The sequence below is a fragment of the Microcebus murinus genome, chromosome 16 (assembly GCF_040939455.1).
Source record: "Microcebus murinus isolate Inina chromosome 16, M.murinus_Inina_mat1.0, whole genome shotgun sequence".
Lineage (NCBI taxonomy): Eukaryota > Metazoa > Chordata > Mammalia > Primates > Cheirogaleidae > Microcebus > Microcebus murinus.
In genome coordinates, this window is record NC_134119.1 from 12909834 (window position 1) to 12923898 (window position 14065).

Consider the following 14065-nt stretch of genomic DNA (forward strand, 5'->3'; position numbering starts at 1 on the left):
ACTTTTTTCTGCAAGCCAGGGAAAGGTAACACAAAGCTTAGAGTATAACAGAGGCTTGGCTAAAGGGATATATCAAGAAAATCTAGCAAAATTATAAGTGGGTAGACACCATTGATAAGGAAGCAGTAGAGGGACATGGATAAATGCAATCATGAAATTAACAGGTCCTGGCCCAAGAAGCTAAAATTAGAAACAGAAAGCAGAATAAATGCAAGAGACATGAAAATAGAAAAGCAGATTAGACCTGTTTATTAAATGTATCAAAGGTGGGTGTGGTATTCAAAAAAGACTCTGATTTCAGGCCTAGCTAACCAAGAGAATGATGATATTACTAACTAAAAGAAATTTAGCTAAGCAAGGCATAATTGCTTTCTCAGCTCTCAGACAACTTTTTTCTATTCTCATTTTTCCTATTCTAGTGCAGTATTGAAAGTTAAGGAAAGGGCCGGGTGCGGTGTCTCACGCCAGTAATCCTAGCACTCTGGGAGGCCGAGGTGGGCGGATTGCTCGAGGTCAGGAGTTCGAAACCAGCCTGAGCAAGAGTGAGACCCCGTCTCTATTATAAATAGAAAGAAATTAATTGGCCAACTAACATATATAGAAAAAATTAGCCAGGCATGGTGGCACATGCCTGTAGTCCCAGCTACTCAGGAGGCTGAGGCAGCCGGATTGCCTGAGCCCAGGAGTTTGAGGTTGCTGTGAGCTAGGCTGACACCACGGCACTCACTCTAGCCTGGGCAACAAAGCGAGACTCTGTCTCAAAAAAAAAAAGTTAAGAAAAGGATTTAGATGAAATGTTATTTGCCAACACAAGCAATCTGGGGAAATTAGTCTTCACAAGGTGAAACAGTAAACACAGATTGGAGCTGACTCAGATTCTGACTAAGCACCATTAAAATATTCACACACAAGGAAGAGGGGAGTTTCCCCTCTTCCCCCCATAATTATGTTTGTGTATATATGTATATACATACATAGGAATACAGTCAACTCTTAAACAACACAGGTTTGAACTGCACTGGTCCATTTGTACATGGATTTTCTTCTGCCTCTGCCACCCCGGAGACAGCAAGACTAACCCCTCCTCTTACTCCTCCCATTCCACCTACTCAATGTAAAGAAAAACATCTTTATGATGATCCATGTCACTTAATGAAAAGTAAACATATTTTCTCTTCCTTATAATTTTCTTAACATTTTCTTTTCTCTAAGCTTACTTTATTAAGAATACAGTGTATAATACATATACAAAATATATGTTGAGAAAGTATATTATCAGTAAGGTTTCTGGTCAATAGTAGGCTATTAGCAAAGTTTTAGGGAACTCAAAAGATACACAGAGTTTTGACTCTGCAAGGGGCCAACGCTCCTAACCCCCACATTGTTCAAGGGTCAACTGTATATACACATATGTATTCACTCAAGTATTCCATGGCCATTCATACAACTAATATTCTCATTAAACAAAAAACATAAAGCAAAAAATGGGTTTAAATTTAATCATAAATAAAAAAGTAGTATCTTCAGAAGGCTGAAGTGAAGAAATTACAATCAATCAAGTCAAAGTAAAACTGAATTACCTGGCTAGCCAGTCAAACGATGTTCAAGTAGTTTATTTTTATTGGTCTCTGAGTCCACTGTTCATCAAGTATTTTGATCCTGAGGACAAAAAAGGGGGGAGGTTGAATTTTATCGCCCTTGCCTCAAATAAGCACCATTAGTAGTCACACACAAATTAATTCTTCCCATTCTTCCCATCCCCAGATATATGAAACAAACAAAAGCTATCAAGGGAAACGTCTTTTCCTAGGAATTTGAGCAGATGTCTTATTTTGCCATATATCACTACTTCTGTTTTAAAAATTTGGCATGGTGTACACAATATACTCTATCAGTTTGTTAACATACAAAATGCAAAGTGGAGGTGGCAGAGACCAGCTCTAAGTCCTGAAAAGTGACCAAACCAATAGGTACGTCGTGCACGGTGGCTCACACCTATAATCCTAACACTTTGGGAGGCTGAGGTGGGAGATCATTTGTAAGCCAGGAGTGCAAAACCAGGCTGGGCAAGGGCAAGACCCCATCTCTACAAAAAATAGAAAAATTAGCTGAGGAGCAGTGGTTCATGCCTGTAGTCCCAGCTACTCAGGAGGCTGAGGCAGGAGGATTGCTTCGGCCCAGGAGTTTGAGGCTGCTCTGAGCTAGGCTGACGCCATGGCACTCTAAGCTGGGCAACAGACCAACAGAGTGAGACTGTCTCAAAAATAAAATAAATAAATAAATAAATAAATAAATAAATAAATAAATAAATAAATAAAATATATATATATATATATATATATGTAATAAAAGGATGCATTTGAGTCACCAAGAAGAAACATTTTTAAATGGGGAAATGAGGAGTTCCTCAAAATAATCTACAATAAAACACAGGAACAGGCCGGGCGCGGTGGCTCACGCCTATAATCCTAGCACTCTGGGAGGCCGAGGCGGGCAGATTGCTCAAGGTCAGGAGTTCAAAACCAGCCTGAGCGAGACCCCATCTCTACCATAAAAATAGAAAGAGGCCGGGCGCTGTGGCTCACGCCTGTAATCCTAGCTCTTGGGAGGCCGAGGCGGGCGGATTGCTCAAGGTCAGGAGTTCAAAACCAGCCTGAGCAAGAGCGAGACCCCGTCTCTACTATAAATAGAAAGAAATTAATTGGCCAACTGATATATATATAAAAAAAATTAGCCGGGCATGGTGGCGCATGCCTGTAGTCCCAGCTACTCGGGAGGCTGAGGCAGAAGGATCACTCAAGCCCAGGAGTTTGAGGTTGCTGTGAGCTAGGCTGACGCCACGGCACTCACTCTAGCCTGGACAACAAAGTGAGACTCTGTCTCAAAAAAAAAAAAAAAAAAAAAAAGAAAGAAATTAATTGGCCAACTAATATATATAATATAAAAATCAGCCGGGCATGGTGGCTCGTGCCTGTAGTCCCAGCTACTCGGGAGGCTGGGGCAGGAGGATCGCTTGAGCCCAGGAGTTTGAGGTTGCTGTGAGCTAAGCTGACGCCATGGCACTCACTCTAGCCTGGGCAACAAAGCGAGACTCTGTCTCAAAAAAAAAAAAAGGGAAAAGAGGAAAATACAGATAGTGCAGGTTGAAAATCCCTCATCCAAAATGTTTGGAACCAGAAGTGTTTTGGATTTCAGGTTTATTTGGATTTTAGAATATAAGTGCATATACACAATGAGGTATCTCTGGGAATAAATCACAGTCTAAACACAAAATTCATTTCATATATATCCTATACATATAGCCTAGAGGTATATTATATGTTTTTAATAATTTTGTGGTTATAACTAAGTTTATACTGTGTTTTGACTATGATCCATCACATGAGGTCAGGTGTGGAATTTTCCACTTGTGGTATCATGTTGGCATTCAAAAAGCTTTGGATTCAGATTAGGGATGTTCAACCTGTAGTGTCAGTGCTATGCAATTACAGATGTAAAACGAGTTGATATATCACTCAACATGTCTATCTATAATCATAGGACAGTCTCCAACTTATAATTGAGATATGTGCCAAAAGTAAGCTGGCTGTATTTAAAACTTGGAATACATATTCCAATCTACATATAATTAGTTGTTGGCATAATGGTTAAAGAGCAGAAGCTTTGGAGTCAGAAAGATTTAGACTTAACACCTAGCTCTCCCACTTACTAGCTAGTTAGTTCTTAGTCAACTTGAGACTTCATTTTCTGGGGAGCAGGTTAAAAAAAAAAGATTAAGGCCTTAGATTTTGAAATTGGGACTTGGTCACACCTCATAAGGCTTTTGTGAGGATTAAGCAAAAATGTATAAATTACTTATTAGCACCTAGCTCATAGAAGCTCAATAAGCTATTATTAATATGACCCAAACAAAAGACAATTTGATACATAATACAAACTTAAGAATTTCCAAGCACACTGAAATTTAAAAAATTATATGGAAGAATCATTAGTTTTCATTCTTAAATGAGTTTGATGTTTTTTTAACTTGAATTTTTATGCCATCCAATTTAATTAGAGGGGGAAAAGGTAGGCAAGAACTTCTGTAAATAATTGGCCCTGGTTTTAAGTCAGGTTTCAATTCAGAAATGGTTCTTTTATTGTTTTTTTTTTTTTTCTACCCTACTTTAGTAAGCTGGTCTATGTTGTTCCTTTTTGAGAGGGGAGAAAGAAAGGTCACGGAGTGGGGTCAGCATCTAAGGAACAAGAGGGGTGGGAAAGGAATTAGAGTCAAAAAGTACCTAGTACAGCCACAGTGGCGAGCACCTATAATCCCAATTACTCAGGAGGTTGAGGTAGGAGGACCACTTGAGCCTAGGAGAGTTCAGGCCCAGCCTGGGCAAAATAGTAAGACCCGTTCTCTTTAAGAAAAAAAAAAAAAAAAATTACAAAAGAAAATACTCTAATATCTTAACAACTGACCCAGGAAATAAATACTACTGCCTAGTGTGGAGAGTTGGTGAGAGAACACAGGCTAATATCTCAAGTATTATATTGCTGTTTTTCATAATCCTTCTCAAAGGAATGCTGACCCCATCAATCTGCACACTTAGGACCCAAAGAAATGCCATCTACAAAATTCTCCCCCTTCAAATAAGTATATAATGGACTGGAGAGGTTCCCAAATAGTCACAGCTGATTGGTTTGACTACCAGGAACCTGGAAGGGGTACTACTACAATATCCCAGGATCCTCTAAGTATGGAACTGCTGGTGAGTTAAACTTATCTGGAACTAAGATCCTGCAGAGGCAAACAATTCTAGCAGATTTCTTAGGACAGCATTTTTTTTACCTTTATAAAAAATAAAGTTATTTTTATCTCTTTTCATAATTTGGACTTTAGTCAATCATACATACAAAAACCAAATCACTCTGACATAAAAACTGAATATGATACTTTCCAAAAATATTAGGTATCTGAGAAAGCAGGGGTTGGAGGAACACTAATTTTAGTACTAGAATTAACAGAAAGTTAACTGATGAGATCTACATTATCAAAAACTGCATCACTAGGCTGGGCTCAGTGGCACAAGTGTGGAGTCCCAGCTACTCGAGAGGCTAAGTTGGGAGGATTACTTGAGCTCAGGAGAGTTCGAGCCCAGCCTGGGCAACACAGAAAGAACTCTGTCTCTTATTTTAAGAAATAAAAATAAAAATAAAAAAGCCTGTATCACCAGAGAGCTAATGAGGAGGGAGGATCAAACTGAACTTTGTTAATAGCTACTCTGAGAAGGTGTGTCTCAAAGCCAGACAAAGAATCAACCTGGAGGAGAGGAGTTAATAGACAGGAAAATCCAAATTATATAATGCTGATGCTCAGAAACACCAACAGGACAAAAATCAGCCACTGAATATTATGAACATGTTTTTCTTTTGCTGTTTAACATGGAAAGGGGCAAGGACTCTACTATTAATCATATTAAACTCATTGTTCTTTCCAAGCTGCTGCTGGCATTGCTCCCAGGGACTCCCTTTCTCCTCACTTCCCTAAATCGTAGAGAGGGGGAACCACTGTCACTGGGAATAACCAGCTGCTGCCCACTAATCTTCAAAGCACTACAGAGTAAAATAGTGCACAAATTTCAAGTTATGTAAATAAAATAATATTAGTGTTAAATTTAACATTCTTTTGCAGCAGTTGGGATTATTTATCAAGTGATAAATATATCCTCTGTCAAAATTTTAACAATAGATTTCACTTGCAACAATCAACCGAACCGGATCTGTAGCTATACTGGCGAGAATGAATGTTAAGTTAAAAATCATAGGAAAATTTACAATTATATAAAAATGTACCATACTTTTTTGAGCTGTATAAACTTAATTCAGTTACAATTTACTATTTAGTCCATTATTATGTGTTCAAGTAAGTAAGTAAAATGTATTTGGTACCCAGAAGAACACTTGTAAGACACTGATCACAATCTTTGTAAAATACTATAATATAATCTTTTTGAGAGGATAAGGGAAACAGCTTAGGCATGTCTAGTAAAATAAGGACAGGGTTAAAAAAACTAACATGCATTTCCACTTATCCCATCATATATCACTAAAAAGGGTCAAGCCGATGTATAATAATTTATTCTGCATAGTTATTTGATAAATTAAAATCAACTTTTAGTTCTGTACAGTCACTCTGAAATTTTAAATACAGTGAAAACAAAAGCCTTAGATTAAAAAGATCTAGGTTTTGTAAAGTCCAACTTCTTGAAGTGATCTTTCACAAGAAATTTAATTCAATTTAATTTAATTTAAAGCTTGCTATATATCTATTAGATGTCAAGTACTGCACTGGCACTTGGAAATATAAACAAATCATGGTTCCTGCCATTAATTAAGAAAGGAGAAGCAGCTATAAACAGACACTAAAGTTCCTGAAATGAAAGCTATGTTCACTCAGTAAGCATTTGCTAAGCATCAGTGTTGCACTGTTTCAGAAACCAGGGATAAAAGGAAGAATCAAAAGTAGAAGACAGAGTCCCCTAATAGTATTAAAGGAGAAAACAGAGGAAAAACTAACCACCACCTTTTTCATAGGATTATTTTGGTAAGTGTAAAGCATTGTTTAGATGTGAAAGCAAGATAAAATCTAGAACCATTTTATCATAGCCCTCCCCCCCAAAAAAAAGAGAATTAAAGAAATTAGAATGTACAATTTCTGCAGTTACGGTACAGAGTTATCATAAAGAAAATGCCATTTGAGTTTCTTTATAATAAAAGACAGAGGACGAAAAAAACTTTCATAAAATGTTGGCCATTTGTGTAAAAATTTCATGGGACATAGGAAATATAAATGAGATGTATAAAAGGTAGCTAAAAATGAAAGCATTTTTAACTTAACACATCCAGGAAATCACACCATACATTTTGCTTACTCGATACTATCCACTGATGAACAATGGCACTAAACTATTCTGATTTTTTAATTACCTTTAGATTAAGGATTAAAACTAAAAAAAATCTGGCTGGCAGACCAGTCTGTTAACAGGCCTCATATCTTTGGCTGAGTTGAAGTTCGTAATGGCATGGCACGCAAGCAAGCAGCTTGCTGGTGCTTGTTTTGCCTCCCTCTGCCCCCTCTCTTGGAAAAACTGCATGCAGCACTGCACGATCACACAAAATAAATACAGGAAGGAGGGTGGAGGGGTTGGGTGGGGAGGTGAGCAAATCTCTGGGCTCCACCAGTGGAAGGCGTTCCACAAGAATTGCTACAGGGTCAAAAGTTTACAGTGGTTTCAATTTCACCTTTTAGCAGCCAATCAGGAAACAGAGACTGCATGCTGACCCCTCAGGCTGCAAATGAACATTAACTCATTGGCTACCAGGATTGCATATATTCCTTTTCTATACGGCTTTCCATTTTCCTTTTTTTCCCTTTATTTTCCTTTTTTTCTTTCTTTTTGTTTTTTCTTTTTTGAAGGAGGAAGGGGGTGGAGAAAGCAAAGAACATTGTAAGTTCAAAGTAAAAATTTTACTTATGACCATGTATTTTAAACTAGTGTTTGAGGAGAGAAATGATGGTCAAGTAATTATCTTCTTTCTCCTTGAAATCTGTGTTTCATTATCCTGTAGTATCTAATAAACCAATCATTAAATGCTAGTATCAAGACAAAGAATGAATTTAGGCAGGTTAAGAAGAAAGATTTACCTCCATGAGGCTGCAATTCTAAGAACAATTTACAGTATGATAAAAGACAATACTAATTGTGTTTCCAGTAAATGCTTTAAAAACACAATCTATACCCCAATTTTTTTATTTGCACAGACTTCCCACCGCTTCCCCAAATCATCAATGTGAGCATGCACCATGCCTATTCTTTTCATATTGTAGATTTACAGAAATGCAGGCATGGATCCTAAGGTTTAAGTTTTCTTTTCCTATATTTCTCCTCTCCAAACACTTCAGTACCCAGAAGTAATCCTCTAATACAATAAACTCAAAAGTGAACCCTCTGGCAGTAGATACAACTGCTCCCTATTTATGTAAATTTCCTCCAAATGCAGAATCAATAAACTAATCCATTAAATACTATTTTCAACATTCTACATTTAACATTGAGCAGGGCTAAAAAGACCTCTACTATACACACTTTAACTGTAATACATTTAAATACTAGATGGCTTTGAAGCACTACAGGATAAAACTGCAATAGCTGTAGTAATTGCTCTTATCAAAATAATCCATTAAATCCTATCTATGTAGCTAATGAAACTGTAGTTAGCAATATTTCTCTCCTAGATACAATAGGTGATTGAATTTTAGCAGACTTATCGGCTTATGTTTAGAATCCCTTGTAGGCACCACCACTGCCTCTGATTTCATGTAGGATATTAGTTCTTACACAAACCAGTAAAGTAAGACATCAATTATTTCTGAACACCCAAAAGTAACCAATATACAAAAGTACCTTACTGCTAAAGGGTCGCCAAATAACTTCATAGTATGTAAAGTTTGCATAGCAATTTAATGTCAATTGTCAAGATAAATAAACTTCATGCTGATAACAGTTTTTTCTTAATTCAGCATTAAAACAAGTAATTTTCTAGTAACCACTCCCAAACCATCATGATTTAAGTTCATGCATGACCTCACTGTTGTTTCTTTTTTAACATGGCTTGGCAAAAGCTTTTTATATATACATTAAATTAGAGGAGTCTTCTGTATATCTTCTTTTTACAAGATGGCCTCATTTTGAAAGAAAATGGATGCGATAAAATTTTACATCAAGTCAGCATGTTAGCAAGGAGCTTTTTTGTGTGTTCTGAATTTGATTAATACAAGCCAAGGTCACTTCCTGAAAGATGCCTACCACTGCAGCTGCAGGCAAACTAGGCTCTAGTGTAAAGCTGGGGGAAGGGTATGGGTGATGGCATTTATTAACTCAGAAAGGATTCCATCTCCACCAGCAGTACATAGGGAGGGGGGAAGATCTCAAAGTTCCTGGCATATTATGATTAAAATATTTCCATTCTTTAATATTTAAAAACAGAAATTTAATATATATAATGTTCACATGTCAAAATTATAATCAGAGATATCCTCACTGCTACAGTGTGTAAAAACATTTTACTTTATACAAATCATTTAATGCTGACATTGAAGTAAACTTAGCATTAAACACAATGCTAATATGACCTGTACTTATTATGCAAAGTGCCTACAAAGGAAGATACAGGCTCTCGAAGAAAACAGAATCAGATTCAAATTTCTAAAACAACAAGGGTGGCCAAAAAGTCATGAAGGTAGAAATCTAAAACACAAAAAAAGCCCATACTGGAAAATACTTGGCACAGTTTTATTCTGAAATTCAATATAATTTTCATCTTATCAACATTAATATAAATATTACTATGCCTCTGCTCAAAAAAATATCAAAACATACATTATTAGCAATTAGAACACTCTTTCTGAACAACAGCAAGAATTTATTGAGCAGTTACTGTGCACAGCTAAGAAACCATATTAATTACTTTGTATTCTGAGGTCCTTTACGCATTTTAATGCATTGGATAAATATCAGATACAGTTAGGAAATCTATATGCTCCTTATAATTTGCTATATGTAATCTTGGATAAATGACACTGACTGTTTGCCTCATTTTTCCTATGGACCAAATAGAGGTTATACTTTGACCATGCTATTCCACAGAGACATATAAGCAGCAAAGCACCTCTGTGTTTTTAATGGCTGTATAATAAACACAAAACCTGGCCCTTTTTATCTCATCTGCATGTTCAAAAGCATTATTTCTGTTTTCTATATAAATTGAAAATATAACTTTGTCTCTTCCTTGTGCTCCCCACCCTTTTTCTGATTGAAGTTCAATAATTTCAACAACAACAAAAACCTGAACAAATGATGTTAGATGCTCAAGTTCAAACAAAAATTGATACTGCTTCATTTTTTTTTTTAAGTCTTTTACCTTTCAATGACAGGCAGGAAAGGGCTGTTATTTTATGGGCACAGAGTGTTCTGTAGATGTAAAGGGCTTTTTAAATCATTTTAGGAAAAGGAAGGCAACCAAGTAAAAACATACTGCAAGTAGTCCCTGAATTCAGAGAACCTAGTCCCTGGGTGCCTAAAAAAAGCATTCAAGATCTGGCCAGGCACGGTGGCTCACGCCTGTAATCCTAACACTCTGGGAGGCCAAGGCGGGCAGATTGCCCAAGTAAGGAGTTCGAAACCAGCCTGAGCAAGAGGGAGACTCCGTCTACTATAAATAGAAAGAAATTAATTGGCCAACTAATATATATAGAAAAAATTAGCCGGTGGTGCATGCCTGTAGTTCCAGCTATTCGGGAGGCTGAGGCAGGAGGATCGCTTAAGCCCAGGAGTTGGAGGTTGCTGTGGGCTAGGCTGATGCCATGGCACTCACTCTAGCCTGGGCAACAAAGCAAGACTGTTTCAAAAAAGAAAAAAAGAAAAAGAAGCCTGGCGTGGTGGCTCACGCCTGTAATCCTAGCACTTTGGGAGGCCGAGGCGGGCGGATTGCTCAAGGTCAGGAGTTCAAAACCAGCCTGAGCGAGACCCCGTCTCTACCAAAAGTAGAAATAAATTAATTGACCAACTAAAAATATATATACAAAAAATTAGCCGGGCATGGTGGCGCACGCCTGTAGTCCCAGCTACTCGGAAGGCTGAGGCAGTAGGATCGCTGAGCCCCGGAGGTTGAGGTTGCTGTGAGCCAGGCTGACGCCACGGCACTCACTCTAGCCTAGGCAACAAAGTGAGACTCTGTCTCAAAAAAAAAAAAAAAAAAAAAGAAAAAGAAAAAGAATTCAAGATCTGGCCAGGCGAGGTGGCTAACTGCCTGTAATCCTAGCACTCTGGGAGGCCGAGGCGGGAGGATTGCTTGAGCTCAGGAGTTTGAGAACAGTCTGAGCAAAAGTGAGACCCCCATCTCTACTAAAAATAGAAAGAAATTAGCCAAACAACTAAAATAGAAAAAATTAGTCGGGCATGGTGGTACGTGCCTATAGCCCCAGCTACCCAGGAGGCTGAGGCAGGAGGATCGCTTGACCCCAGGAGTTTGAGGTTGTTGTGACCTAGGCTGATGCCACGGCACTCTAGCCCACCAAGGCAAGAGAGGGAGACTCTGTCTCCAAAAAAAAAAAAAAAAAAAAAAAAAAAGAGAGAGAGAGAGAATTCAAGATCTGATCACATACCTTTAAAATGGGACAAACTCAAAAGAAGGGCCAAGGGTAAAATTAGTTATTCATACTTCCTTCCCCCAACATACCTGTGCGGCAGTAAAGGAGGATGAATTTTCCCCTAATTTACCCCTGGCCTCTACATTTGTATTGAGCTCCCAGATGTTGCTTTTTACAAAAAAAAACAAATTGAAGGTATGTAGCAAATCTGTCAATGCCATTTTCCCAGTAGCATTTTACTCACTTTGTGTCTATCACATTTTGTTAATCCTCATAATATTTCAAGTTTTGCATTATTATTATATCTGTTGTGGTAGTCTGTGATTGGCGATCTTTGATGTTACTATTATTGTTCTGGGATGCCATGAACCATGGACATGTAAGACAGCAAATTTAATAAATGTGTGTGTTCTGACTGCTCCGCAGACCCCATCCATTCCCCATCTCTCTCCTTCCCCTCTGGCCTATTACCTGAGACACAACAATATCGAAATTTGGTCAATTAATAACTCAGCAATGGCCTCTAAATGTTCAAGTGAAAAGGAAGAGTCACGCCTATCTCACTTTAAATCAAAAGCTAGAAATGATTAAGCTCAGTAAGGAAGGCATGTCAAAAACTGAGAAAGGCCAAAAGTTAGGCCTCTTGCACCAACAATTAGCCAAGTTGTGAATGCAAAGGAAAGTTCGTAAAGGAAATTAAAAGTGCTGCTCCAGTGAACGCACAAATAAGACAGTGACACGGCCTTATTGATGATATGAGAAAAGTTTCAGTGGTATGGATAGAAGATCAAACCAGCCACAATATTCCTTTAAGCCAAAGGCTAATCGAGAGCAAGAGAGGCGAGGAAGATGCAGAAGAAAAGTCTGAAGTTAGCGGAGGTTTGATGTTCATGAGGTTTAAGAAAAAGAAACCGTTTTCATAAAATAAAAATGCAAAGTGAAGCAGCAAATTATCCAGAAAATTTAGCTGACATAATTGATGAAAGCTGCTAAACTAACAGATTTTCAGTGTAGACAAAGTAGCCTTATATTTGAAGAATTCAGTAGCTAGCGAGAAGTCAATGCCTGGCTTCAAAGGACAGGGTGACTCTCTTATCAGGGACCAGTGCAGCTGGTGACTTTAAGTTGAAGCCAATGCTCATTGACCATTCTGAAAATCCTAGAGCCCTTAAGAATCATGCTGAAACTACTCTGCCTGTGCTCTAGAAATGGAACAACAAAGCCTGGATGGCAGGACATCTGTTTACAGCATGGTTTACTGAATACTGTAAGCCCATCAGTGAGACGTATTGCTCACAACAAAGATTCCTTTCAAAATATTACTATGACAATGCACCTGGTCACCCAACAGCTCTGATGGAGCCATACAGGGAGATTAATGTTTTCATGCCTGCTAACAAAATATCCATTCTGCAGCCCATAGATCAAGGAGTAATTTTGACTTTCAAGTCTTATTATTTAAGAAATACTTTTCAGGCCAGGCGCGGTGGCTCACACCTATAATCCTAGCACTCTGGGAAGCCGAGGCGGATGGATTGCTCGAGGTCAGGAGTTCGAAACCAGCCTGAGCAAGAGCGAGACCCCGTCTCTACTATAAATAGAAAGAAATTAATTGGCTAACTAATATATATATATATGGAAAAATTAGCCAGGCATGGTGGCGCATGCCTGTAGTCCCAGCTACTCGGGAGGCTGAGGCAGAAGGATTGCTTGAGCCAGGAGTTTGAGGTTGCTGTGAGCGAGGCTGATGCCAAGGCACTCATTCTAGCCTGGGCAACAAAGCGAGACTCTGTATCAAAAAAAAAAGAAAGAAAGAAAATACATTTCATAAGGCTATAGCTACTATAATGATTCCTATGATAGACCTGGCAAAGTAAACTGAATACCTTGTGGAAAGAACTCACCATTCTAGATGCCATTAAGAACATTTGTGATTCATGGAAAGAGGTCAAAATATCAACGTTAACAGGAATTTGGAAGAAGTTGATTCCAACTCTCACTGATGAACTTTTGAGGGGTTTAAGACTTCAGTGGAGGGAGGGCACAATGGCTCATGCCTCTAACCCTAGCACTGTGGGAAGCTGAGACGGAAAGATCGCTTGAGCTTAAGAGTTTGAGAACAGCCTAAGCAAGAGCAAGACCTGTCTCTACTAAAAACAGAGAAAGAAAAAAAAAAAAAAAAAAAAGACTTCAGTGGAGGAAGTCACTGCAGATGTAATGGAAATAGCAAGAAAACTGGAATTAGAAGTGGAGCCTAGTCTACGGCCATAGCACCCTGAACGTGCCCGATCTCGTCTGATCTCGGAAGCTAAGCAGGGTTGGGCCTGGTTAGTACTTGGATGGGAGAAGTGGAGCCTAAAGATACTACCGAATTGCTGCAATCTCCTGGTAAAACTAACAGCTGAGGAGTTGCTTCTTGTGGATGAAGCAAAGAAAGTGGTTTCCTGAAATGGAATCTACTCCTGGTGAAGATTCGGTGAACACTGTTGAAATGACAACAAAGGACTCAGAATATTATTATACATCAACTTAGTTGATAAAATAGCAGCAGGGTGCAGAGGATTGACTCCAAATTAGAAAGTAGTTCTACTGTGAATAAAATGCTATCAAACAACATCACATGCTACAAAGAAACTTTTCATGAAAGGAAGAGTAAATTGCTAAGGCAAACTTGAAGGTTGCCTTATTTTAAGAAATTGCCACAGCCACCCCAACCTTCAGCAACCACTACCCTAATAGGTCAGCAGCCATAAATATTGGGGCAAGACCCTCCACCAGCAAAAAGATTATGACTCAGTGAAGGGCTCAGGTGATTATTAGCCATTTTTAGCAATAAAGTATTTTTAAATTAAGGTATGCAAATTGTTTATACAT

At 38.3% G+C, this 14065-nt stretch overlaps 1 protein-coding gene across 10 annotated transcripts in view; it reads right to left on the reverse strand.

Annotated features, from left to right (window-relative positions):
• NCOA3 (nuclear receptor coactivator 3) overlaps window positions 1-14065 on the reverse strand; it is a 141522-nt gene that overhangs the window by 74153 nt on the left and 53304 nt on the right. For 9 of the 10 annotated variants that reach the window (XM_012742971.2, XM_012742970.2, XM_012742967.2 and 6 more), the window contains exon 2: window positions 1581-1659. The exons of the other annotated variant lie outside the window; for it this stretch is intronic. The gene's annotated coding sequence lies outside the window, so the exon portion shown is untranslated. The remainder of the gene's footprint in view (window positions 1-1580; window positions 1660-14065) is intronic. 10 annotated transcript variants of the gene reach the window in all.